General features: G+C 42.7%; 1 protein-coding gene across 2 annotated transcripts in view; it reads right to left on the bottom strand.

Moving 5' to 3' along the window:
- Positions 1-27,077, bottom strand: part of PKIA (cAMP-dependent protein kinase inhibitor alpha) — a 105,326-nt gene that overhangs the window by 42,155 nt on the left and 36,094 nt on the right. Inside the window, exon 1 of one of the 2 annotated variants that reach the window (XM_044294333.1) lies at positions 6,489-6,636. The exons of the other annotated variant lie outside the window; for it this stretch is intronic. The gene's annotated coding sequence lies outside the window, so the exon portion shown is untranslated. Of the gene's footprint in view, positions 1-6,488; positions 6,637-27,077 lie in introns of those variants that run through there. 2 annotated transcript variants of the gene reach the window in all.

Here is a 27,077-nt window from a genome sequence, read left to right as displayed (position 1 = left end):
AGACCACTTTGGCCTGCAAACTGAATATGCTTGTTCCTTTGTCCCCCAGGATATGGGTCCTGGGAGACCTATCGGAGGTTAACTATCAGCCCATAAATCGTCAATTATTGATTAAGGTTATGTTCCTGGCCAGGCTTATTGTTGCTAGACTGTGGCTTAGCTCCTCCATCCCAGATTGTGGTAACTGGATGGCTATGGTTGAGAAGGTGAAAAACTACGAGAAGATCTTGTATAAACAAAGAGGAGCCTACTTAAAATGGAGTGGTCTGTGGGGAGAGTGGGTTACGGCTTAATTCATTAATTTTTTTTTTTTTTTTTTTTTTCCCTGCAAGGTTGGGAGGGAGGGGGGTGGCTGGGGCGGGTTGGGGATGATTTCAACATTTAAGATATTATAAATGTCATGTCGATATGTATTTTTGTATCATAAATAAAATATGGAGATTGAAAAAAATAAATAAATAAAAAAAATAAAAAAAAAAAAGCTGAGAAATGTTTTTTTTCCCCCACAATAATGCCTCTTCTACATCGTCTTATTATCTTTTGGGAGACACCTATGTCATTTCCCGTCAAAAAATTACTTGCTGGTTGAATAAAAGTACCCTAACTTTAAGTCAAAATTTGCCAGGGGTATGAATAATTATGGGCAGCACTGTATATGGAATGCAGGAGAACCCGGAGGAAACCCTCGCAAACCCTAAACTGAGCCACCGTGCTGCCCTCAGTTTAGCTCCCCCTCTGCTTCCAGCTCCAGTCATGAAAGGCTTTGTTTATTCATGTGCAGTGATGACTTGCAGAGGCGTAACTAGGGTCCTATGGGTTCCAGGACAAATTTTGGATCTGGGCCTCCCCACATTGCTCAGATGTGCAAGCCATTTTGTTGCAAGGGTCTAAAGTGACATATGGTCCATACTAGTGTTGAGCAAATCGAAGCTAAACGAACTGACCTAAATCCGAATTTCAGGAAAAATTTGCTTTGCCGCAAAGCCAAATTTCCTCACGCTCTGTGGTAACAAATCTATTTTTTCTGAAATGGCGTTAAAAAAAACTATGAAATTCATCTTGTCTATTTGACAGCAAAGAGGCTGTTGCAGCCGTCTTGATTGCAGGAACCGTGCAAAATTTTGCGCAGGGTCATGTATTACAAGATTTCATGCAGTGTCTTGAATTAAGATAGTCGCAACGGCCTCTATGCGACAAATGTATAAGGTGAGAATTTTTTTTATTTTTTTTACCCTGATTAACCCCTGAAAAGGGCAAAATTGGAGCTTCAGATGCCACAATCAGAGATGAACGCGGCATCTGAGGGGTTCAATGATGCAGGGCGGCTCGATCGCCGTTCCCCATTATTGCGCTCGTTACATACAAAGGAAAGCGCTTTGTGACAAAGTCATTCGTCACAAATCAAATTTCTTTGTGAAATTCAACAAAGCAGCCAAATCAAATTTTTCATAATTTCGCTCAACACTAGTTCAACTTCCCCTCCCCAAAAACAAAAGCCAGACAGTGAACACAAATTACCACCAGACAGTGACTTATCATCCCACCATACTACTGGGCTGAGATCAAAATGACCACCATACAGTGACTGAATAGTGGTAGATGCCAGTTGTACACAGGCTCTGCAAGCTACATACGTGATGACAGTACAATTATATCCATTGACTTATAGGTGACGTCTCGGATTGAAGTTGTTACCATTCCTTTTGCTTCTGCCAGACTGCAATGAAGACTTCTTTCAGCCACAACATATGTCCTCAGAGTACAACACACAGACATCATGGCTCATTACTTTCCAGTCGCCTCCCCACCTCTACACTCATCGTCCATATAGTGCCTCAGATTGTGCCCTGGGTGCCCTGCATAGTAATACTACCCCCCTTTTGTGCCCCACACAGTAATAGATATTCCCCATGAGTCCCTATACAATAAAATGCCCCATTGTGCAGCCTGCCATAATAATGTCCCTCATTGTGCTCTAATGCAATGATGATGTCCCATTTTGTGCCCCAGTGCAATAATAACGTCCTCCTTTGTGCCCACATGCAGTAATGATACCCCCTTTGCGTCCCCATGCAATATTGATGTATTTGTTGTTCCCCCATGCCATAATAATGTAACCCATGAGTCCCCATACAATAAAACGCCCACTTTGTGTCCCATCCAATAATATTGTCTCTCTTTGTTTCCAATGCCATAATAATGTCCCCCTACATGTCTCCATGCAATAATGATGCTCCCCTTTGTGTCCCCCTACAAGGATAATATCCCAGTTCATGCCCCTTTTGCACCCCCTCATGCCTCCTCACCTATTCATGTTCCCACAACGATCGCTGGACTTGGTCCTCTTCCTCTGTCTTTGTGTCCATGGGCTGGAGCAAGGATTGCAATGCAGTGACGTCACTGTGCTGCCTGATGTCCTCTGTGTCCCCCCGGCCTTTGGTAGGTGACAGGCCTAAAGCAGCCTGTCACTTACCAGAGTATATGGCTGGGCAGAGAGCTAATGGCAATCATTTTCAAATAGATCCATATCCTGAGGATGCAGATATACTTGAAACTGGTGCTTGCCTGGGGATCTGGGTGAGCCCCCTTCCCCTGTGGGCCCAGGCGTGGTCTCATGCGGTGCAATCATGATTGTTATACCACTGATGACGTGCAAGTCGCTGACAGAATTCAGCAATGAGACAAGTGCCAGAGAGGACTGGAGCCATGGTGCTGGGAGCCAAAGTGGATTAAAGGGGTTATCCAGGAATTGATAATGATGACCTATCCTCAGGATAGGCAATCGGCAGGGCTGAGCGCAGCAGGTTCGCGGCAGCTTACCAAGAACAGTTCCGTACGTTGTATAGATGCTGTGCTTGATTTTGCAGTTCAGCCCCATTGACTTGACAGAATGTCCGGCCTCTTCTAACAGCTGATCTGCGGGGGTCCCGGGTGTCGGACACCCACCGATCTAATATTAATGACCTATCCAGAGGATACGGTAGGATTACCGGATAACCCCTTTAAACTGTGGAGAATAGCTTATTTTATTATATAAGTAGAATGGTTTTGGCCTCGTTTTTGAATAACTCGGGCAGTCTAATTATTGTCACAGCGCCACGAGGCCCAGTGTTCATGTCGCCAACTCCCTGTACAAGAACTGCACGTGACAGATAAAGTATCATGAAATGTTTTGTGCGGGTCATGACTTGAACTATTACAGATACAATCTATGAGAAGAACCAGAGCAAGTTTTTTAGTTTGTGCTGCTTTTTTAGTCTATGGTAAATTCTGAACAAGATGTTTCATTATTTCAGGAGAGGTTTTCTGAAACATTGTCACTTGTTCCTTCTAAAAACAACAATGAAGAATCTAAAAGGGGCATTGTCATCATAAGAGGTGATGGTTAGTGATGAGCTGCAGGGGGAATATTCGAATTTGCAATATTTGGCAAATATTTGGGCGAATGTTTGTCATAAGTTTGAGAATTTGAGAATTTTTTTCTTGATTTTTTTCTTGATTTTCTTGAAAATCGGCAATGTAATATCCGCAATACAGGCTTGGGTCACTTTTGCTACATTATCCAAGCTGCTAGAAGTTTCCTGAGACTGGAGAAAATGGTTGGCATGGCAGAACATTACAATAGCTTTATATGCAGATAGAGTGCTCCAATATATTCGCGATTGCGCAAATCGGCAATTAATGATGTGCATATTTTTGCACAATACGTGCAACTTCACATTTTAGCAGGTCTGACTACATATAACTGATTGGTGCACAAGTATTGTTGTGACATCACAGCACTACGTCTGTAGCATGTATGTATGGACAGCAGAGAAACAGTAATTCCTATCATACTACCTAACACCTTGCACTAGAACCTATCAGCTACACTATATCACTATCTAACCTACACTGACTATCTCCCACTAACTATCTGTATTATATATAGATAAGATAACTAACTAACTATCTAATGTAATGACACAGGAAAGCACAGAGCACAGCAATAACACTGCTGTCTCTCTCAGATCTGCAAAATACTGCATACAAGGGCTGCTGGGGAGGTTCCTATATAGTAAGGGGTAGGCAACTTTCCTATTGGTTGCTAGGGATGTTCTTATATAGTAAGGGGTAGGCAACTTTCCTATTGGTTGCTAGGGATGTTCTTATATAGTAAGGGGTAGGCAACTTTCCAAATGGTTGCTAGGGATGTTGCTAAGCTCTAACAAAGACATCGCAGCCTTCTCATTGGCCCACAAGCAAGAAGCAGGGAGGGATCATGATTTCAGATAAAAAATAAAAAAAATAGAATATTTGCAAATACGAATATATAGCACTATATTTTAAATCTTTGCAAATTCTCAAAGTGGTGATATTCGTGATTAAAATTTGCAATTCGAATACTCGCGTCCAACACTAGTGATAGTATATTGTTAGGAAATGCCATCAATGCATGACTAGTAGGCATCTGAGCTCTAGGGCCTGCTGATCACCTGCATGGTAAGAAGCCACTAAGGGCTATTTCTGTGCACAGCGGCATTCCCGGCCACCTGGGCTAGATGGACAGGAGTACAGCAGGGCGGGGTAAATCTGTGCAGAAGACACTGCAAGGAACTTTAGGTATAGAGAGCGATTGAGAGATGGATAGATAGATATGAGAGAGATAGATAATATATAGATATGGAATAGATAGATATGCAGCAAGTCCCGGAGGAGCCAGTGCAGAGGATGGGAGTGGTAGTGGCCCTGATGAAGTGTTGTGTCACAGTGTACTTCCTCAGGCCGTTGCTCCCTGGGGATCGGTGCAGTGGAAATGTAGCATTGAAGAACGAGGCCAGAATTAAATGTATAAAAGTCTATTTTACTAAGTGCAACATAGAACCTAAAAAATGTTCATTAGCTGCTGATTTCAAGTGTGATTCTCTGGCACCAGTAAGAATATTGGAGGCAGGTTGGATGTCTGCAGTTTAGCACTAGTATTGTACTGGCCTAGTAGTATTTTGGGTGTTGGGTGTCTTAGCCATAGTCCCTCACCTCACAGCAGTGTTTTTAATGCTGGATATAGCTGTTCACTCTGCTGTCATTTCAAGGATTTATTTGAGACTGTATCTCTTTGATCTCTATGGAGAATCTTCTTTAAGAGCAGGAGCTCTGCGGGGTGCTTAGAGCTCTGCGGTGTGCTTCCTCTCCACACTAAGTATTTACAGGAACTCCTCCGGGCAGGAAGCAGGACTAGCTCACTCCCGGCAAGATAGGAGGAACAGGGTGGTTAGCTCTGTTCCTTGCCAACCATAGGCATCCATTCCTTACTGGAACAAACGGCCAGATAACACATATAAAGTACATAACAATATAAAACAATAACTATATACAATATTGTAATACTCTCAAGTCTTGGGTACTACACATAGGCAGATGGTAAAATATTACGGTAAATAAATATAGGTATAAAATTATACTCATCCGTATAATGCATAGTGATAAGCATATTTTAGGAATATAACCAAAACAAAAAATAAAGGACCATTAAAATACACTAATTTATTACGTTCATTTAAAATATACCCAATGAGACTTACTACGCATATACGCAGCACTAGACCGTAGGTAAGTATGTTAGATAATGAAAAAGCAAAATACAAGAAAAAGAAAGTCCAGGCCTGAGGTCAATAATACAGTATTTTTTTTTATTTATGTATAGGCTTGTATCATGAGGTATCTGTTTTTGTTTACTGTGTTTTGTCAGTACCTTACTCATATGGAACCCCTGATGAACCCTTGAGGGGGGAAACGGGTTGGAGTAAGAAGACGTAAGGTTGTCGATTAGGGCCTTAATAGGGTCAATCAGGAGAGGAAGGAGGACGGAGAGACTCCGCCATCAGGGGTTGTCTCCGGGCTAAGGGTGAGCATAGGGTGTTTTCAGGGACATCTCCCTACCAAATTGTCTCCCCTCATCCCCTTATTGACCTCAGGCCTGGACTTTCTATTTCTTGTATTTTGCTTAATTAAAAAAAAAAAAAATTTCATTATCTAACATATACTTACCTACGGTCTAGTGCTGCGTATATGCGTAGTAAGTCTCATTGGGTCTATTTTAAATGAACGCAATAAATTAGGGTACTTTAAGGGTCCTTTCTTTTTGTTTTGGTTATATTTTGATTTTTGGGACTTGGCATTATCAGATTATCTATATCGGTTTATATCTATGAGATATTTTAGGAATATGATGATCCGGTGTACACACAATATGCAACCAAAGCAAATATTAGAATGCATCTAATGCTGTCATTCAGCAGCAGTATGCAAAAATATATCACAAAGCATAAAACGGAGTCTATTAAATAGGCATATGATACTGTATTAAGCTTCAGCATGTAATGAAATATGAGCACTCAGCCTGTGATTCATGTTACGATCCATGAGCCTGACCTATATGCAGACAATAAAGTGCAAGCCGGTCGGTAACAGCACATACTTCACTACAACCGATGGCAAAATCTACTCACTTTTCGGTTTCTTGCTTACAGAATCCTCGTGGAGGAGGCCTTAAGGGTGATATTTACATCTCAAGCCTGGCACCCTGCGACATCCATTGCTGCCGGTCTATTTATGGTTTGCTATGTCATCACTTGCTAAAGACTGTGACAGCTGTCCCCATAAGTGGTGTTTTAACCAATGACATAGTCCACACAGCCAGATAATTCAGTTCTCCACTTTCTAGATCCAACACAAACACACTCAGATTCCTCCACATTGTCGTATATGCACCATGTGGCGCCACTGCCTGTGCACGCCACATATGGCATCTATTCTTATGGCATTGCAATGCTTTAGCGTTTCCAGATATTCTGCCTGGTCCCTGTTTTTCAAGTTTCTCATTATCTTCAGAGACAGGAAATGCATACTTACCAACAGTGCAATTGGTAAAATTGGGACATATAAGCCCCACCCCCAGGACCACCTACAACCTTCCAGGAAACACCCAGTTGTGGGCAGAGTTTGCATCAGCCCCACCCCATTTCCAGCCCGAGACAATGGAAAATCAAGGACAGTCTCAATAAATTCGGGACAGTTGGCAACTATGGAAATGTAGCTATGTACAAGCTATTTAGTGCACAGGTTATAGCAGCCCACCTCCACAAACACAGTATATTGGCATCCCAGACATCCAGGTCACAGTTACTTTTGGTGAGTCCCTTGATTTACATTCCATTCTTTTTGTCTGGCTTACTGCTATATAGGAGGGATATAGGTCCAGCAGGGTCACACTACCGCCTGCTTCACGGGCTGTGTATATGTGTGGATTACCTTCTGGTCACTACCCACCATAATTACATTATCTCAGTAAATAGCCACATCTTATATTTGGACTCATATTCAATTGGATCAATGTTTAATGGATTTGTGATTTTCTCTGTCGACACTGTAGAGCTGGGAAGGCGTCTGTGCTCCCTACTCCCCTTGTTTTTATGGCATTTTATTATTCACTGATTGAGTTTTCAATAAAGCATACTATTTTTTCACCATTGGACGTCTAAGAGCTTTCAGTTCTTTGTTTTTTCTTGATTAAATAGATATCTGAGAAAAATTATGTTTACTTTTTCTGCAAATGACGACTTCAGTGCACTGAGGAATGTGGCCAGTACTGGAAAGCTGAGGAACCGAGGCTAAACCCCACCCTTTTGGTGCACTCCGGGAACGCCACAACTGATTTTGGTTAGAGTCACATGTCCTGTTGGTGTCAGGACACATCTCACTGCCCTAAGGCATGATGGGACAGTAGACACATGACAAACCAGGAAGTGGGATACAAGCATGGGGGATAAGAGAAAACTGCAAATGAGGTAAATTTGAAAAAAAAAATCTGAGGAATGGGAGCTTGAGTAATTGATGAAAATAAATTTTAGAGTGAAAAGTAATTTATGACACAACCACTTTAATAGCAAAATGTCCCGAGATATTAACCCTTAAACAACCGCCGCCATACATGTAAGTCGCAAGTCGTCGCTTTAAATATGGTGCCTGCTTGCAAGCGCAGTGGACGCCATAGCCACTGGGTCTGCTGTCAGAGATAATGTCGCAGAAATCTAACCCCTAAGATGCCGTGGTCAAATGGGACCATGCCATCTTAAAGGATAACTTTCGTTTTTTTTTTTTTTTTTTGAGTATTGGATTGTGGTGATTACTATCTCCTTGGTGGCCCTATTTCAACTTTTCACTGTGTATTCAATTACCCCTTAATTCCACATTTTTGTTCCCTGTGCTGCCTACTTTTACCTGTGCTTAAAATAGGGTTGCTAGGCATGGTATCTGTTGAAGGACGGAGGAGCAGGCAGCCTGCAAGGTCAGATTACTGACAGCCAGGGACTGTAAGTAAATGATTAGAGCCAGGTCCTCCCCAGCAGCTGATAACAGTGCCTGGGCTGTGTGCACTTCTCCCTGTCCCTGCGCTTGGCAGATGCTCCCTCACTCAGCAGACTGGGACAATGCAGAGCCGAAGCAGCGCAGAGCAGGGAAGGGAGATCTGCCTTCTGCTCAGTGTATAAATGAAAGCAACATGTGGTAAGAGGACCCCTTTGTGCTGCAGGAGATTAACCCTTTAGGGGGGAGGGCTCTGGTTACTGACACTTTTGGGGGGCTATTGTTACTGGCTAGTGAGGGCAGGCGGGATTAGCCTCAGGGTGAGGGCAGTGGCGGCCATCTTAACTGAATAGTGAAATTGCAGTTTTATGCAGACTGGTTGCTAAGGGCTGAATCTTATTAAATATGGGGTAAGTCAGTCTAATAGTAACTGATTCTGGAATATCATGTTATTAGTAACTACATATATGAAAATTTAAATTAGGGTCTAAATGTAACAGTTATCCTTTAACACTGAAAACCCAGAAGCGAGCACCTGGAATGGCTCCCCCACATGGCAATTGGTGCATGCTGTTCATTCGTGCTGATGCTCTGAAATAAAAACATTCTATCATAGCTGCAGTTCCTATGGAGGCCTCCAGGTGGCAATAATCCATAGGATAGCAAATGGAGCTTACAATGTACAGTAGAGCTAATGCACATCAATGTAAGCTAAAAATCGAAAGATCACATATTATGGACCCCATATTATGGACCCCCTGGGGGGCTAAAAAAGCTTTTAAAAATAGATTTTTTTTTTTTACAAATATTACAATTCAAATCACCCCCTATTCCTTAGAATTATTATTTTTTAATAAAAAGTAAAAAATGAACATCATATGCATCTCCATGTCCTAAAACGTCCGTACTATCAAAATGTAAAAATATTTATCCCATACGGTGAATAATTTTCTTTTTTTATAAAAAGCGACCAAAAAGTTATTTATGTGCCAAAATAGTATCAATAAAAAATATAGATCGCCCTGCAAAAAAATAAGCCCCTCACACAGCTCTGTACACCGTACATAGCTATAAAAAAATTATGAGGGTCAGAAAATGGCAATGAGAAGAAAAAAAAATGTATTCAACGTTTTGTTCCAGTAGTAAAAGACTATAAAAATATATAAAATATATAAATAAGTGATGCTGTAATCATACTGACCCAGAGAATGTAGGGAATAGGTTGGTTTTACCGCATAGGGGGCTTTAAAAACAAAACCCATATAAATGTGGAGGAATTGTGTTTTTTTCCCAATTCCACCTCATTTTGAATTTTTTCCACCTTCTCCCTATATTGTATGCAACAATACAATAAAGTATAACTTGCACCTCAAAAAAGAAACTCTTATATGGCTTTGTAAACAGAAAAATAAAAAAGTTATAGTTCCAGGGTGGCAGGGAGTGAAAAATGAAATTGCAACGGGCGCCTCCCCCTAGGGCCCTCTATGTCGCGTGTGCCAGGTATAGGAATGCCGAGTGGTATAGTGTGGCCTAAAATGTCTCTTTATGTGTGTCACAGTGCTCCTACCTGGATACCGCTGGGCACCAGACTTTGGCTCTGAACCAAAAAATAGGGGGAATAATTGAGGAATTTTAAAGAAAGATTGAGTCCAGACATTGTATTAAGTTGAACAGTAGCTTTACTTTGGTAAACGTTTCTCCAAAACGGTTTACAGGCTTTGTCTTGGTTCCAGCAGGCTTTAGCATTAAAACTGGCAGGCAAACTCGACTCATCTGTTTCTCTCTGGCTCTGCTGTACTGACAGGCTGACTGTATGACTTTGCTTCTTCTTGTATGCTGCACTTTTCTTTGTATGGTCTGTCTTTAGATTAGGCCAGGGAACTTTCTTCCTGGCTCCTGAGGCTCTAAGCTTTGGCCTCCATGGCCAGCAGAGCTTAAGGTGCTCTGGCTGGCATGGGCACGTCCAGCAGAGACGTGCCCCCTGCACACCTGTCCCCTAGACTAACTAGAATTGGTCCCCAATCTTCCTGCAGGTAGTAGGACTTGCCCACTTCTCTCCAGAGGGGGGTTAGACTGGAATGGAAGGTTCTATTCTATCTAACTTAGCTCTGCCATATTTTATGCCACCTGCTGGTGAACCAGGCACATTATATGTGAACATAACAGTTGCGAACAATATTATAGATGCACATTGTGGAGGACCTGGAATAAATGCATAAGATGACATAATGTTAGACCAATAAAGACAGTAGCAAGGTGCATAACTGGTTACACCAATTTGGGGTGTTTAAAAAAAATCACAAAAATGAAAAATACGAAGGGGTTAATTTAATGTTGTTAAGAAGAATTTTTATCTGGTACATACGGAAACAGCTGCTGTTTGGTGCCAGGCAAGAATGAATATGAGAAGGGGACAGGGTTATCAGCTGTTGTGATACAAAAAGAAATCTCACAGAGACCTAGGAACAGTAACATACCCTGTAAGTGTTTAAGAGGGCACAAAATGGCAAACATAAGATGTGGGAGAACATCTGTCATGTGATACTACTCATTATGCATTGCATCCAGATGGATAGTGTTTTTTATTTCCATTGACTCATCTAATAATTTAAAATAGTTTTTATGTTTTTTTATGTAAGTTTTCAAAAGCAGACCTTTCAGCTAGAAATGTCTGCTTGGTTGAGTAAGCAGAGCTGAACTATGGGCCCATCAGAAGAACCAATTCTAAGCGATCGTATCAGGTTTAATGAGATGCTATGGGCTTGGGTGTATAGTGGTTTGGGTCAGTCTGCCCAACCCTCTATCTAGAATCAGACGTTAATAATCAGATCACATCAGACAATAACAAATCTCCTTACTCCTTACTAATATACAATCGGTGATGTCACTCACATTGACTGATGGAGCACCAGTGGCTTCGCTGGCAGGATCTGGACGACCTCTTCTAAGTGTTTTGCCTAATGACTCTCTTCAAAATGGACAAGGGAGGTTGTGACAAGCAAGGTGTATCTGGTGTACAGTTTTCTTTAAAGTACATTTATACTGATATTTTTTATAAAAAATCTAAAAAGTGGACTTGTCATCGTCTTCATACTGTCCACATTGATTGCTCTTTCGAGTGCATGCTGGAGAAGAGTCATGGGCTGCCTAAGAGGAGTCACAGTTATTCATGAGCTCCTGATCTCTCTGCCCAACTACTGATGATTGGCATTTTTCTCATTAATTCTCTCCCCAGGAAAAACTGTTAGTCATCAGCAGGAGCGCCAACTCATGAATAAACATGATTCTTCTCCAGCATGGACCGCGATTATCAGGTGTGGACTGGCCATAGACCCTACAGGGAAATTTCCCAGTGGGCCGTTGCCCAGGAGGCCACCCAAGCCTTCCTCTCATAATGAGCTCTCAGTGGTAATTAACTCTGTGAGAATCAGGAACTCATGTACGTACCTGGCCAGTGACCACACATGACCTCCTGAATTCAATTCCTATGGCCCACATTTCACCTCTTAAGCACCCTGCTCCATATCCATTATCCCCCTGCTTCATTAATCAGAGACAACTAGAGGAGAAGGATGGTAAATGGCAGCTATTGATGGCCACCACAGAGGGATAGCCTTTGGGGCAAAGCTTTTTCCAGGGCCCAGTCTGCCCCTGGGATTATTTTAAAATAAATTCTTAAAAATCATCTAATAATTAGCTCATGAATGACGGACCTTTGAAGTTATTGAAACAAATACAAATGCACACTCTCTCTCTCTGTTGGAAGAAAACCTGCCACGGACTCCTGGAGTGAGAACCTCAAAGTGAAGAAAAAATGTCCAGTAATGGAAATCTTCTAAAACTCGAATTTATTAGCATCCATTAAAATTACAGCTCTATGAAAGACACCATTAAATGATCAACACCTTTTGAACCGACGGGTTCTTAATCATGACCTGTACAAGTTAAGATACAGTTAAGATATTGGACATTTTTCTCTTCATATTGAAGTCAGTGGCAGCATAAAGCATGATGACTGGTGAATGTCTAAACAATGCATAAATAGGACATATGGGGTCATTTATCAAACTGGTGTAAAGTAGAACTGGCTTTGTTGGCCTTAGCAATCAATAATATTCCACCTTTCAATTTTCACAGCTCCTATAGAAAATGAAAGATGGCATCTGATTGGTTGCTATGTGCAACTAAGCCGGTTCTACTTTACACCAGTTTGATAAATAACTCCAATATTCAGGTAAGTCATTATTTTGCCACTCCTCGCGAGCCTTTCTGTTAATTTCATCTCCACGGTGGAAAGGTCTTATTGCGAGGGACATGTATTATACAATGATATATGTGCAGGACAAGGATAGCAAAACTGTTTGCCCTGAGCAATGTGCATGGCAGAAAACTGCTGCACTATGCATGGCGTGACTGATCTCTTGTTGAAGTAAAAAAAGGCAGCATGGCACCCCTTTAATGCTTCGTGCCGTCACCATTTATTATTGTTTTATTTGTGACAGAATTTTCTGTCTTTGCAAATATTTTTTTTCCAATAACCATTGTAAGTATGTGATGTTGTGATGTGCCCACTTGAACATATTGCCTAATGTTTGCCAGCGGATGAGCCAGACATTAGTGTTTGGGTTGAAGAAATTACACATATTCCAACCGTATGTAACAAACCATATCCAGACAGTCAAACAGCAAATGTTTTCCTAATTCACAAAGCAAACAATACAAATAATGACTAACTGCTAAACACAAGCGAGATGAATATTCATAGCAGAGAGAGCATGCCCCCTAAAGTACAAGATTATTATTATTAGGGTACTACTTGGAACCAAACCCGAGTTCGGGAAATAGTTTATTACAGTAGAAATTGATTTATGAAGTTATTACCCGAAGTGTCGTGAGACTTCACAAAGTAATAACTTCGGCTCATAGGAGCCAATACAGTCTAATACTGTAGGGCAGGCATGTCCGCAGTTTGGACATGCCTGCTGTAGGGAGTGTCTGCTCCATACAGTATTCAAACGAAGTATTATGCAAATCGACTTTGGATGTTTCATCTGAAGTCGATTCGCACCTCCCTAATTATTATTATTATGATTTATTATTAAAGCACTGTTCATTCCATAGCGCTGTACATATGATAAGGGGTATACATACATAACACAGACAATTGCACTAAGCATGAACAAGACGAGTTACAAACTGGTACAGAAGAAGAGAGGGCCCTGCCCACCCATCTACATGGTATGGATGGGCAGGGCCGATTTTAGACAAATTGTGGCCATGGGCAAAATCAAAATTGGGGCCCCAAATCTTGTAATAATGTACTAACAACACCGCCGGGTTCGGGGTGGAGAGTTACAGGATTTGACTGCCCCCTCCCAAAAGAACCCCCCTTCAAGTTTCGGGTCGCCTCATAGCGCTCCACCAAGTTGACTATCTCAAGCGCATTACCTGGATAGACCTGGCCAATCCATTGCTGGAGAGGGGGTGCAGAGCCCTCCAGAACATATCTGCTAACAACCGGTCCAGCATAGCAGTGGGGCTCAGCAGGTCAGGCTGTAGCCACTTTTGCAAAAGGTTGAGCAGGTTATAATACTGGGGTCTCACGGGCTCAGCCGGGTTGAACCCCCACTGATGCACCCGCTGGTCCCAGACCAGCACATTCACCCCCAGTCTTGCCAAAATCTCACCCTTTACCTTTGGGTAGTCGGCCGCTTGATCGTCCGGCAAATCAAAATACACCCGCTGAGACTCTGATGCCAGGAAAGGAGCGACGACCTCAGCCCACTAGTCCTGGGGCAGCCTTTCCCTGGTGGCCACTTTCGCATACATCTCGAAGGTAGGTTTTGATTTCATCTGTGGGTGTCATCTTAGGGATCGCTGCACGGACTGCTTTCTGGGCATCGTGGACGCTTGGGGTTGCACCTGCTGTCTGCAGAGCCATCACGTGTTGTAGCAGTAACTGGTTGGTCTCTTTCTGCTGCTTGTTAGCCTCTCGCTGGTACAGGTTGGTATCTCGCTGCTTCAAATTAGCCTCCATGAGGGCCTTCACAACAACCTCCATTTTGTCGTGTGACACAGGCTTGATTTTAGCTGGTTTAATAACTGACATACAACCGTGCCCAAAAATGTAAACCAAAAATATTTCGGCGTTCACGCCAGCCTCACAACGCGCTAGCCCGCATCCTCCACCAATTGTAGGGATTTGCTCTGGTAGGCAGGGTAAGCGGATGCAGTACAGAGGCAAGAACACGGTAGTAAAGCAAAAGTTCAGTGTTTATTCACACAAAAAGCAATAAAGCAAAAACAACACCTTGCAGAGTCCTGGTGTTAATTCACACCACATAAAGTCCACAGCACAAACGTGTCACCTGGTGGACTATTTTGTCCATGGCAATCCACAGCTGTCCACAGCAGGCTTTATGGCGCCTGATTTTCAGCGTGCGGCTCTCCAGCACGCTACCAACTGGTTGGAACCCAAGACCACAGTGCTTCACAGCTCCACTATGAAAATGCAGGGTAATCCACACACAGCTGTGACTGCTGGCTGGGTTTTTATTCCCAGCCCCAATCCTGTCCTCGAATGTCGGGAACAGCCACCCATCCTGCTCTATGGCTGCTCCCAATAAGAACCGGTCCGGAACGGCATTACAGCCACACTAAGTAAAAAACACTGTGCCAGCCAGCCTAGCTGCTGCTGACACACTAAACTACCGGTTCCTATCTCACCGAGGCCAGGAACCGGTTCCTATCTCACCGAGGCCGAGGCCCTGCGCCTTCCTACAAAAGCTAAGGCAAGAAAGTATAAAAAAGAACTTGAGTGATATGGTAGAGACGGTAGAAGAATCTGAATCAGAGCTTATGGCAGCATATGTCAACCCGTGGTCGTTTACGACACCTTCCCAGGATATTGTAAGGAACATGGACACATGTACTGCGGTCACTAAAGATTTGGTAAAGCTCATGAGAGAAATATCATCTGCAGAAACCTATGATGAAGTTAAAGCAAGAAGTAGAATGAATGAGCTTTTTATGAGAGACTATGCTAATTCCTTAGGTGGTAACACAATCTCAAGTGTGACTTCCTTTGCTAGCAGAAGTGCCACCCACATATCAGATTCCTCAAATACTTCAGCCAAAAGAAAGGAATTAGCTGAACAACTTGCTGTCAAGAGAGCAGAGATTGAGATGGAGGCTTCTATTGAGGTGCAGTGCCAACTGATGGCTGAAAAGGAAGCTAAAAAGGATGCACAACGCCATCAGATGGAAGCTGAAATGGATGCACAGCACCAACAGATGAAAAGTCTGGAAAGGCAGAAAGAAGTTAAGATCATAGAAGCCAGACTCAGAGTACATGAGGAGGATATGAGTCAGAGTAGTCATAGGTTCAAATCTGTACTAAGTGCAGAAACAAACTCCTACTTTCCTTCATACGCCCAGGAGAATGGAAGGGAATCTCCAGCTTGTAGTGAGGAAATAAGTCATTATTGTTCCATCCCTGCTCAGAAAAACATGTTGGTGGAGAAGCCAAGGAAGTTCTTGAAGGTAACTTCTATAGAAAAGACAAAGAAGCCTACAAGCAAGCTTGGGAAATATTTAATGCAAGATATGGTCATCCTTTCTTAGTACAGAGAGCCTTTAGAGAGAAACTGAATAACTGGCCTAAAATAGGTCCTAAAGAACACTTCAAACTCCAAAAGTATGGTGACTTCCTGCAAGCATGCAGAAATGCCATCCCACATGTACAAGGAATAGAAGTACTGTACGATTATCTAGAAAACCACAGGATGCTAACTAAGCTAGTGGCTTCTAGATGGAATCGCTATGTGACTGAACAATTAGATCTAGGTAAGGACTTCCCAAGTTTTAAAGAGTTCTCTGAGTTCATCAATAAGGAAGCATGGATAGCATGTAATCTAGTAGCAGCATCTTACGTTTTAACCCCTTAAGGACTTAGGGCGTACCAGTACGCCCTATTTCCCGAATCCTTAAGCACTCAGGGCGTACCGGTACGTCCTAAGTTTAAATCGCGATTGCGGCGCAGCGGGGGTTAATCCAAACAGGATGCCGGCTGAAATCATTCAGCCGGCATCCTGTCAAAACGCCAGGGGGGGTTCATGTGACCCCCCCCCCTATCGGCGATCGCCGCAAACCGCAGGTCAATTCAGACCTGCGGTTTGCTGCGTTTTCTGCAGTTTCTGATCCCCGCGATCAGAAACTTTAATGTGCGGAAACTATAAATTTTTCACCCCCCCCCCCTTGCGGGCGGTGCGGGAGGCTGGCGGTGCGGCAGGTGGGATCGCAATCCCCCGCCCGCCTCCTCTTGAATAATCATTGGTGGCTAGTGGTTATACCAGTGTCAGCACATTGCTGACACTCTGGTTTAAACAGCTGACATCTGTGATGCGATGTCAGCCGTTTAACCCTTTCCATACTGTGGTCCGTACGGACCGCGATATGGAAGAGCAAAGGTTAACAGTCGGGAGCTCCCTCCCTCTCCGATCGGGGAGCTGCTGAGCCTTTGCAGCCCCCAGACAGGATGAGGGAGCCCCCCTCCTTACCCTTCCCCGTCTGCTCAGTTGTGGCCAGAACTGAGCAGACGGGGAAGGTTCCCATGGCAACAGGACGCCTTCTCAGGCATCCTGCTGTCCATGGTGCTGAACAGATCTGTGCTAAAGGCATAGATCTGTTCAGACAAAGTGTAAGTAAACTACAGTACAATACACTATATAGTGTACTGTACTGTATTATACAGACATCAGACCCACTGGATCTTCAAGAACTAGGGTCTGGGTCCAGAAAATGTGAAAAAAGTAAAGATTAAAAAAAATAACATTTATCACTGAATAAAAAATAAAATAAAAATACACTACACATATTAGGTATCGCCGCGTCCATAACGACCTGATCTATAAAACGGTCATGTTACTTTTCTCGCACGGTGAACGGCATAAAAATAATAAAAATGATGAGAAAATTAAAATTTTGCCCACCTTACTTCCCAAAAAAGGTAATAAAAGTGATCAAAAAAGTCCCATGTACGCCAAAATAGTACCAATCAAACCGTCATCTCATCCCGCAAAAATCGCACCCTACCCATGATAATCGCCCAAAAACTGAAAAAAATATGACTCTTAGACTATGGAAACACTAAAACATGAAAAAATGAAATCATTGTGTAAAACTTACATAAATAAAAAAAAGTATACATATTAGGTATCGCCGTGTCCGTATCGACCGCCTCTATAAAAATATCACATGACCTAACCCCTCAGGTGACCACCGTAATAAAAATAAAATTAAAAAAAAAGCCATTTTTTGTCATCTTACGTCACAAAAAGTGTAATAGCAAGCGATGAAAAAGTCATATGCACCCCAAAATAGTGCCAATCAAACCGTCATCTCATCCCACAAAAAATCAGACCCTACCCAAGGTAATCGCCCAAAAACTGAAAAAAACTATGTCTCTCAGACTATGGAGACACTAAAATATGATTTTTTTTGTTTCAAAAATGAAATCATTGTGTAAAACTTACACAAATAAAAATACCACATGATCTAACCTGTCAGATGAATGTAGTAAATAACAAAAAAAACGGTGCCAAAAAAGCTATTTCTTGCTATCTTGCCTCACAAAAAGTGTAATATAGAACAACCAAAAATCCATATGTACACTAAACTAGTACCAACAAAACTGCCACCCTATCCCGTAGTTTCTAAAATGGGGTTACTTTTTGGGAGTTTCTACTCTAGGGGTGCATCAGGGGGGCTTCAAATGGGACATGGTGTCGAAAAAAACAGTCCAGGAAAATCTGCCTCCAAAAAACCGTATGGCATTCCTTTCCTTCTGCGCCCTGCCGTGTGCCCGTACAGCAGTTTACGACCACATATGGGGTGTTTCTGTAAACTACAGAATCAGGGCCATAAATAATGAGTTTTGTTTGGCTGTTAACCCTTGCTTTGTAACTGGAAAAAAAAATATTAAAATGGAAAATCTGCCAAAAAAGTGAAATTTTGAAATTGTATCTCTATTTTCCATTAAATCATGTGCAACACCTAAAGGGTTAACAAAGTTTGTAAAATCAGTTTTGAATACCTTGAGGGGTGTAGTTTCTTAGATGGGGTCACTTTTATGGAGTTTCTACTCTAGGGGTGCATCAGGGGGGCTTCAAATGGGATATGGTATAAATAAACCAGTCCAGCAAAATCTGCCTTCTAAAAACCATACGGCGCACCTTTCCCTCTACGCCCTATTGTGTGCCTGTACAGTAGTTTATGGCCACATATGGGGTGTTTCTGCAAACTAAAGAATCGGGGCAATAAATATAGCATTTTGTTTGGCTGTTAACCCTTGCTTTGTTACTGGAAAAAATGGATTAAAATGGAAAATTTGCCAAAAAATCGAAATTCTGAAATTTTAAAACCATTTGCCATTAACTCTTGTGGAACACCTAAAGGGTTAAGAAATTTTGTAAAATTAGTTTTGAATACCTTGAGGGGTGTAGTTTATAGAATGGGGTCATTTTTGGGTGGTTTCTATTATGTAAGCCTCGCAAAGTGACTTCAGACCTGAACTGGTCCCTAAAAATTGGGTTTTTGAACATTTCTGAAAAATTTCAAGATATGCTTCTAAACTTCTAAGCCTTGTAACATCCCCAAAAAATAAAATATCATTACCAAAATGATCCAAACATGAAGTAGACATATGGGGAATGTAAAGTAATAACTATTTTGGGAGGTATTACTATGTATTATAGGAGTAGAGAAATTGAAACTTGGAAATTTGCTATTTTTTTTTACAAATTTTGGGTAAATTTGCTATTTTTTTATAACTAAAAATTATTATTTTTTACTTCATTTTACCAGTGTCATGAAGTACACTATGTGACAAAAAAACAATCTCAGAATGGCCTGGATAAGTCAAAGCGTTTTAAAGTTATCAGCACTTAAAGTGACACTGGTCAGATTTGCAAAAAATTGCCAAGTCCTTAAGGTGAAATAGGGCCGAGTCCTTAAGGGGTTAAAACCCTTAGAAGAAAGGCCTGTGAGAGATATAAGACGTGCAAGAGCAACTAGCTTTGCAACCAACACAGCAGCTAAAGGTCCAGATACCTACGAGAGCAAGTCCAAAGTCACTACTGGGATCAGTAGAGAGACAGAAGCGACAAATCTTCAGACTACCTTCAAAGGTATGTTCTGTGGAGTGAACCACTCCATACACAAGTGCCAACAATTGAAGGAGAAGTCCCCAGATGAAAAGAAAAGGTTTGTAACAACTGTGTTTCGGATGTCTAAGAAAAGGCAATGTTACTAAGGAGTGTAAGAAAAAGGCCACATGCAGCATTTGCAAAAGACACCATCCTACACCACTATATGAAGAATGTCCAAAGAAGGATAAATCCTCAATACCTAAAGATACTGAGGAAGGAAAGAAAGTATCTGTATTCTCTTGCAGAGTGAGGGAAGGAGAAAGCGACGGCACATCAATGGTTGTACCAGTTTGCATTTCAAATCCTAAAAGGAGGAACAAGAAGGTATACGCCTATGCGCTAGTGGATGCCCAGAGTGAAGTCACCTTCATTGATCAAGGAATCTGCAAGAAATTACAAGTGGCTACAGAACCAGTGAAGCTCAGACTCACCACAATGACGGGGAGAGACATATTAGTGAACAGACAAAGGGTCAAAGGACTGAGAGTTAGAGGACTTCATTCAAACTGCACATTAGATCTACCTCCAGCTTATACAAAAGACGATATACCTATAGATTGAGATCTCATACATACCTATGAAAATGCCAATAAATGGGAGCACCTATTTGTCATATCTCATGAAATGTCCCGCTGAAGGAGTTTGGTGTTGGACTGTTGATAGGCTACGATTGTCCCGAAGCCTTGGTACCATGAAAGATATTTACAGGAGGAAAGGGTGAACCCTACGCTGTTCAAACTAATCTAGGATGTGTTGTTGGAGGAAAACAGCAGATCGCAAACTCAAAACAGGTGACAGGTTTGTGTAATCGAATATCTGTTCAAGAGTTACCAACTGTAAGTCCAGCAAAAGTAATCAAGATCCTTGAATCCGACTTTGCAGACATAAGTTCTAAAGAAAAGAGTGTATCCCAAGAAGACATAAAGTTTGTACACACTCTAGAAGAAAGTATTAAGCAGAATCAACAAGGTCATCTTGAAATGCCCTACATTTTAGAGAACGACCTTGTCTGCCAAATAACAGAAATCTTGCCCTAGCAAGATTGAAATGTTTGAAGAAAAGGATAGGAAGAGATCCCAAACTCAAGAATGATTATTTGAAATTCATGGAAGACATCCTTGAAGAAGGACATGCAGAGAAAGTTAATAATCAACCTAAAGAAGGAAAAGTGTAGTACATCGCACATCAAGGTGTTTATCACTCAAAATAACCAGATAACATTAGAGTAGTATTTGATTGCTCAGCAAAGTACGACGGTGTTGCATTGAACAATCATCTATTAAAAGGACCAGATTTTACAAGCACTCTGCCTAGAGTACTCTGTAGATTCAGAAAGTATACCGTAGCGGTCATGTGTGACTTGAAAAGATGTTCCACCAGTTTCATGTGAAGAATGAAGATAGAGACTTCCTGAGGTTCCTATGGTGGGAGGACGGAGATACAGATACAGAGCAGGCAGAATACAGAATGAAAGTACACTTGTTTGGAGCAGCAGCATCGCCAGGATGCGCCAATTATGGTATGAATTACCTGGCCAATCAGAATGAAAAGGATTGCCCATCAGCAGCAAATTTTCCAAATAAAAACTTTTATGTAGATGATAAGTCTAAAGTCCACAGAATCTGCAATCAAACTAGTGAAAGAAAGCCAGGAGTTATGCGCAAGTGGAAACCTGCGGCTTCACAAATTAATCTCAAACAACAGAGAGGTACTGGAATCCATCAGTGACTCTGAACTTACATCAACAATGAAGAATGTAGATCTCAATTATGATCATCTTCCAGTTCAGAACATACTTGGATTGGGATGGAATGTAGAGAATGACAAGTTCTTCTTTGAAGTATCTATTGAAGAGAAATTTGCAACTAGATTCTTTCCGCAGTGGCTTCTAGATATGATCCATTGGCATTCTTGGCCCCAGTAATCCTCAGAGCAAAAGAAATACTACAAGAATTATGCAGGCAGAAGTTGGGATGGGACGAGCCCATACCTGAAAATTTGAGGCCAAGGTGGGAGAGTTGGATAAGAGACTTGCAAAACTTGAGGGAAGTTCGGATACCCAGATGTTTTGTACCTCATGATTTATGAAAGTACAAGAAAATAGAACTTTATCACTTTTCAGATGCCAGTAGTTATGGTTATGGTCAGTGCTCCTACATCAGAGTGATAGGAGAAGAAAAGATACACTGTGGTTATGGGGAAGGCCAGAGTTGCACCTACCAGTATTCAGACAATACCAAGACTTGAACTTAAAGCAGCTGTAGTTTCAGCATCAGTAATCAAGTTTCTGAAAGAAGAACTGGAATTGAAAATAGATGAAGAATATTTTTGGACAGACTTACAAGTTGTCCTAGGATACATAAACAAGAAGCTCGAAGATTTCATATCTTTGTCACCAACAGTGTTGAGAAAATTCGGGAAATAACAAATCCAGAACATTGGCATCACATTGACACAAAGCATAAGCCAGCAGATCATGCTTCAAGAGGCCTAAATATAACTGAATTGAAAAATGTAAACTGGTTCACCGGTCCAGATTTCCTTTGGGAAAAGGAAATCACGCCCAGTAAAGGTTACACAGAATTGTCTATGGGTGATCCAGAAGTAAAAGTTGTACAAACATTGAGCACTGTTGCCAAGTGTCAAGATGACATACTTGAAAGACTAGCCAGATGGATTACGGTCAAAATGGAATACGGTCATAAATGTAGTAGCTTGTATTCAACGTTTGGCAAAGGGAATCGGAAAGATGGAATTGTAATAGGACTCATTCAACAGAGATTCTACAGTGAAGAGTTGAAGAGACTTAGTCAAAAACCTAAAAGGCTTCCAAACAACCACCCATTGTACAAGCTTAATCTTGATCTGCAGGATGGTATACTGAAGGTGGGAGGGAGACTGGAAAATGCATCATTACCTAGCAGAGTGAAGCATCCAACAATTCTACCCAAAAACTCTACCTTCACAAGATTGATTATTGATCACTACCACAACAAATCCTTGCATCAAGGAAGAAGCTTTACCTAAAGCTGTTTGAGAGAAGGTGGTGTCACGGAATGTGTACAGGTGACAAGGCAAAGCAACATGTATAAACGACTCGCTGGATGCAAAAACTAAGGAACCAAGGGAGACCCCTGCAGAAGACCTGGCACTTTCCCTGGCTGCTCAGCCTATGCAAAGATCCTAATGGTGGAGGTTTGCATATCCACGAACCTTGACTATAAAGCCCTGAGCACCCTACTATAGTGAGGGGACACGACCACCGGCTCCCTACACAAGACACGGAGGGAGTCAGGGTCATCTGGGATCCAGCAAACAGATATAAACATATAAAAGTACACTTAGCTTTGAAGCAAAGAGGAGGACAGATCAGCGTGCACACACACTCCAGGAGGAAATATAAGCCGCCCAGAAAAGCATTCTGAGGAGGCATTTAAAGGGAAGCAATTAAGACATGACAGCTGAGAGAGGCTGACGAGAGGAGGAGCTGAATACCACAACACAGAAATTCAAGGAGGAGGTTCTGAAAGGCCTCTGTCAGAGCTTCTCAGCTGTCTGGTTGTGACAGTACCCCTCCCTCTACGAGTGGACTCCGGACACTCAGAGCCCACCTTCTCAGGATGGGACCTATGGAATGCCCTGATGAGACGAGAGGCCTTAATGTCCGTCACTGGGACCCACATCCTCTCCTCAGGACCATACCCCTCCCACTGAACAAGGTACTGAAGAGAACCGCGGACAAGACGAGAATCCACAATCCTAGAGACCTGGAATTCAAGATTCCCATCAACCATAATCGGAGGAGGAGGCAAAGGCGAGGGTACAATGGGTTGAACATAAGGTTTCAATAAGGACTTATGAAAAACATTATGGATCTTCCAAGTCTGAGGAAGATCAAGACGGTATGCAACAGGATTGATGACAGACAAGATTTTGTAAGGCCCAATAAACCTAGGACCCAACTTCCAGGAGGGAACCTTCAATTTGATATTCTTGGTAGACAACCACACCAGATCACCAACATTCAGGTCCGGACCAAGCACACGTCTCTTATCAGCCACACGCTTATATCTCTCACTCATGCTCTTTAGATTCTCTTGAATCTTTTGCCAAATAGATGACAAAGACGAGGAGAATCTGTCCTCATCAGGTAAACCAGAAGACCCCTCTCCCGAGAAAGTCCCAAACTGTGGATGAAACCCATATGCACCAAAAAATGGTGACTTATCAGAGGACTCCTGACGACGGTTATTTAAAGCAAACTCAGCAAGGGACAAAAAAGAACACCAATCCTCTTGATTCTCCGCCACAAAACAACGCAGATATGTCTCCAGATTCTGATTGACGCGCTCTGTCTGGCCATTCGACTGCGGGTGGAAAGCAGAAGAGAATGACAACCGAACCCCCAAGCGAGAACAGAAAGCCTTCCAGAATCTGGAAACAAACTGCGTGCCCCTATCAGAGACTATGTCTGAAGGAATACCGTGCAACTTGACAATGTGATCAACAAATGCCTGCGCCAGCGTCTTAGCATTGGGCAAACCAGGAAAAGGGATGAAATGCACCATTTTGCTAAAACGGTCCACCACCACCAGAATCACAGTCTTCCCCGAGGAACGAGGCAGGTCCGTGATAAAGTCCATGGACAGATGTGTCCAAGGACGGGAAGGAATGGGTAAGGGAAGGAGAGGACCTGATGGCCGTGAATGAGGGACCTTGGCACGAGCGCAAGTCTCGCAGGCTGCCACAAAACCCTCAACCGACTTACGAAGCGCAGGCCACCAGAATCTCCGAGCGATGAGATCCAGTGTGGCTCTTACCCCCGGGTGCCCAGCAAGGACCGTATCGTGGTGTTCTTTAAAAATCTTGTGTCTTAAAGCGAGAGGCACAAACAACCTCCCAGGAGGACAAAGATCAGGAGCCTCTGACTGGGCTGCCTGCACCTCTGCCTCCAATTCAGGAAAAAGAGCAGAGACCACCACACCTTCAGCCAAAATGGGACCCGGGTCTTCAAAATTCCCGCCTCCCGGAAAACAACGTGACAGGGCATCTGCCTTCACATTCTTAACTCCAGGGCGGAACGTGACAACAAAATTAAACCTAGAAAAGAACAACGACCATCTGGCCTGTCTCGGGTTCAGACGCTTGGCTGACTCCAAGTAGGCCAGATTTTTATGGTCAGTAAATACGGTAATAGGGTGTCTGGCCCCCTCTAGCCAATGGCGCCATTCCTCAAAAGCCAACTTGATGGCCAACAATTCCCTATCTCCCACATCGTAATTTCTCTCTGCGGAGGAGAGTTTTCTTGAGAAAAAGGCACACGGTCGCCAATTGGCAGGAGAGGAACCCTGAGACAAGACCGCCCCCACACCCACCTCAGAAGCATCAACCTCAACTATGAAGGGTAATGAAACATCAGGTTGCACCAAGATGGGAGCGGAAGCAAAACTCTCCTTGATATCAGAAAAGGCCTTACGCGCCTCTACTGACCAAGAAGAAAAATCTACCCCCTTTCTGGTCATATCAGTGAGTGGTTTGACAATAGAAGAATAATTCAAAATGAACTTCCTGTAATAATTGGCAAAGCCCAAAAAACGCATCAGCGCCTTTTGATTCTCAGGAAGCTCCCACTCAAGCACAGCGCGGACCTTCTCGGGGTCCATGCGAAAACCAGAAGCGGAGAGAAGAAACCCCAGAAATTGAATTTCTGGAACCGCAAACACACATTTTTCCAGTTTCGCATATAGTTTATTCTCCCGCAGGATGAGCAAGACCTGACGTAAATGTTCCTTATGAGTTTTGAAATCGGGAGAAAAAATCAAAATGTCATCCAAATACACCAATACAAATTTTCCCATCAAATGATAAAAAATGCTGTTCACGAAATGCTGAAAAACGGCTGGGGCATTCATCAACCCAAAAGGCATAACCAAATTCTCAAAATGGCCCTCAGGGGTATTGAAGGCCGTCTTCCATTCGTCCCCTTCTCTGACCCTGACCAGGTTGTATGCCCCTCTTAAATCTAATTTGGAAAAGACTTTAGCCCCAACAACCTGGTTAAACAGGTCCGGGATCAGAGGAAGCGGATAAGGGTCACGAATTGTGATATTGTTCAGCTCCCTGAAATCCAGACAAGGTCTTAAAGAACCATCTTTTTTCTTAACAAAGAAAAAACCAGCGGCAACAGGTGACTTTGAGGGTCGTATGTGTCCCTTTCTCAGACTCTCAGAGATATAAGTACGCATAGCGATCCTCTCAGGTTGGGAAAGATTGTATAAACGAGATTTAGGCAGCTTGGCGTCTGGGATGAGATTAATAGGGCAATCGTACTCCCTGTGCGGGGGCAAATCCTGAACTCCACTCTCAGAGAAGACATCCGAAAATTCAGAGAGAAAAGATGGTACAGTCTTAGTAGCAACCTCAGAAACAGATGTCGTGAGGCAATTCTCTCTGCAAAAGTCACTCCAACCATTTATTTGCCTTGCTTGCCAATCAATGGTGGGGTTATGTTTAGTGAGCCAGGGCAGCCCCAACACTAGAGGAGTCGGCAAACCGCTAAGGACGAAACATGACACATCCTCAACATGAGCATCACTCACAATTAAACGGATATTGTGAACTATGCCCTTTAATGACTTCTGAGAAAGTGGAGCGGAATCGATAGAAAACACAGGAATATCCTTTCTCAAAGCGCACACCTGGAAACCATGAGTTATAGCAAATTGATTATCAATGAGATTAACCGCTGCTCCACTATCCACAAAAATCTCACAAAAAATGTTCTTGCTCTCTAGCGCCACCCTAGCCGGCAGGACAAAACGGGAACTACAAGCAAACGGAAAATCTTCAATTTCCGCCTCAATCCTGCCAATAGTAACAGACGGAACATTTTTCAAAGATTTTTTCCTCTTTGTTTCTTTATTATTCCCAGAAAACTGCCTGAATCTCCTAGAGGGACAAATATTTGCCAAATGATTAATACCTCCACAACAAAAACAAACCCTCTCATGCGGGCTGAATCTTCTATTGTCAGAAGCAATCAACCCCAGCTGCATGGGCTCCTGCTCAGAAGGGGCTGACAGCGACTGAGACCCCTGCGCAGAGAATGGGACCGCTGCACAGTCCTGGGACCGAGTATGACAGGAAGGAGAGATCTCTCCTCTCTCTCTAAGACGCCTGTCAATACGAACGGCCTGAGACATAGCAGAGTCCAAAGAAATAGGCCTTTCATGAAAGGCAAATGCATCTTTCAATCCCTCTGAAAGACCATGGCAAAATTGACTTCGGAGTGCAGCATCATTCCAACCAGTATCAGCTGCCCAACTCCGAAATTCTGAGCAGTATATTTCTGCGGATTGTTTACCCTGGCATAGGAGACGTAGTCTAGACTCCGCCAGAGCAATACGATCCGGATCATCATATATCTGACCCAGGGCTAAAAAGAATTCATCCACTGCACGGAGGGGCCGTGCCCCCTCCGGCAGCGAAAAGGCCCAGGACTGAGCGTTACCCCTGAGCAGCGATATA

Source organism: Bufo gargarizans, chromosome 5 (assembly GCF_014858855.1).
Source record: "Bufo gargarizans isolate SCDJY-AF-19 chromosome 5, ASM1485885v1, whole genome shotgun sequence".
NCBI lineage: Eukaryota > Metazoa > Chordata > Amphibia > Anura > Bufonidae > Bufo > Bufo gargarizans.
This window is presented reverse-complemented; position numbering and strand designations above follow the sequence as displayed.